Below are 2,025 nucleotides of genomic sequence, written 5' to 3' on the forward strand. Positions count from 1 at the left end.
CGCGCCGGCTGTCCGGCCCCTCCCCCGAGCGCCATTGTGTGAGCCCCCCACTTGTGGAGTATTTTGGGAAAACTGGAGGCATATATTACCGGCTCGGTGCGCGGAACAAAGGGGCACGTTTCCCGAGGTCACGCTGAAGTGGCCCCGGGGCCACCACGAGAGCCCGGACCCTGCAAAATTGTCCTCCCCGGCCCGAGGCACTTGGCGGGGATTTTCCTTTTAAGAAGAGAGGACGGAGGCCCGGCTCGCCCGCCTCTCTGATCCTGGACGCCCCCGACGTGGCCCCCGCACTCCTTCGAAACGGCCGCTGGAGCCCTTTCGGAAGGAAATGACAATAGTGATGCTCGTGGTCCTGGTCGCGCGCGATCTGCTGGGAAAGGAGCAGAATCGAACTGCTCCGGGGAGCGCCCCTCTCCGTCGGCCGGGCAGCAAGGACCTTTACATAACAAGGGAGGCTCACAAGAAGGGCTAATTGGATTAAGTTCTCTGGAAGGGAGGCGAGGGAAGGCTCCTGGGCCGGACCCCGCCAAGCCGCCCTGCCCTGGTCCTCGGTGGTGCAAGCCCGAGCGAAGTGTCACCTGGGGCGCCTCGTGTCATTTCTTCACGCTCCTATTTGCCAGGCCTCTGGGTTGTGAGTTTAGGAAAACTATCTGGACGTCCCCGTTGTTCGAAAGGGAGAGGAGCGTGGATGGGGAAAGATTTCAGTCTCCCCATTTGGGATGTTTGCAGTTGAGGTCAAGTGACCAGGTGTCCCACGGCCATCAGCTGCGGGGAAGGCAGAAACCAGAAGGTTTCCATCGCCCAGGAACGCAGGGAAGCGCTCCAGGCACGCGGAAGGGGCGACTGACGCTCCCGCTGGGCCATGGCGGGAGTCGGTGCCGGGAGACCCCAAGTCCCTCCGTGGGCCCCTTGCAAATACAGTGTAGACATGAGTTTAATTTCATTTCCTTCGAGGATCTTCACCTCTCAAGTCGGGGTGCTCAGAAGGTGCGCAGAGGAGAAAGCACTGGACGTGACAGTGTGGAGGGAGGACCTCTTTCCCTCTCTGGGCACCTTCGTTGCCGCCGGCGGAGAGAACCCAGCAGAGCCCGCCTCTGCCAGCAGCCGGTGCCCGCAGCAGGAGACGCCTCTCCTTGCCTGGGTTTGTCATCGCATCTAGTAAGGAGGACTGCGGAGCTCAGCCTGTCCCCACTCCCAGGGGGTCCACACCCACTCGGGGGAGCGCCATGGAAGAGGAACTTGGCTCTTGGGAATCAGAAAGAGACAACTCCCCTGGAAAACCGAAGATCGCCCTGGCCAAAGGGGGTGGGTGTCCTGGCCACCAGGGCCTCGGCAGGAGCCTTTGGTCCCTGGAAATCTGTCTCCAGGGACCAAAGATAGACCGTCTGGGGCGATGCCGGATGACCCCTACACCTCCCCACACCCATTGGGCTGGAGGTGGAAAGCATCCGCGTGGTGGTGACTTGCTCGGGGAAGACCGGGTCGCGCGCGTGTTAGGGGGTGGCAGACGCTGGAAGGCACTTGTTGCGCTGCGCATCCTCCCAAGTCTGGCGTCAAGCTGCTGCCTCCGCCCCGGCTGCCCTCACCGCCCGGTTTCTGCTCCTTCCCAATCCTATCTCCCCCAAGAAATCCCGAGGCTGCCGCGGAGTCCGGGTAGGAGCAGACTGCGGCCAGGGAAGGGGGTGAACTTCTTCCACCTGGAAGGGACGTAGGGAGCATCATTCAGGTTTAGAAGTTCGGCGGCTCTTTAAAGGCGCTAGAAATGGGAGGTGGCGAAGGCTCTGCTGGAGAAAGAACAGAAGCGCCCGGCTTTTTCGTTGGAAGAGATTCTTTGGCTTCCTCGGTTTTAACAGACCACCGCGACCCCAAAACTAACAGCCAACAGCCGCCAACGTGCCGAGCAGTTGGCAGACCCCGCCGCCAGGCCTCACAGGCTGTGCTGCGTCCTGCCTCCCTCCGGCAGTCACAGCCGCTGCGCCTCGGTGGGTGCCCCTTCCCCGCAGGGAGGCTACAGCCGGCTTCGGA

The 2,025-nt window shown here is 62.1% G+C and overlaps 1 protein-coding gene across 2 annotated transcripts in view; it reads right to left on the minus strand.

The window, feature by feature from the left end:
• Nucleotides 1-2,025, minus strand: part of RFX4 (regulatory factor X, 4 (influences HLA class II expression)) — a 134,070-nt gene that overhangs the window by 130,988 nt on the left and 1,057 nt on the right. The gene's annotated exons all lie outside the window — the stretch shown is intronic.

Source organism: Myotis brandtii, unplaced genomic scaffold (assembly GCF_000412655.1).
Source record: "Myotis brandtii unplaced genomic scaffold, ASM41265v1 scaffold155, whole genome shotgun sequence".
NCBI classification, from domain to species: Eukaryota; Metazoa; Chordata; class Mammalia; order Chiroptera; family Vespertilionidae; genus Myotis; species Myotis brandtii.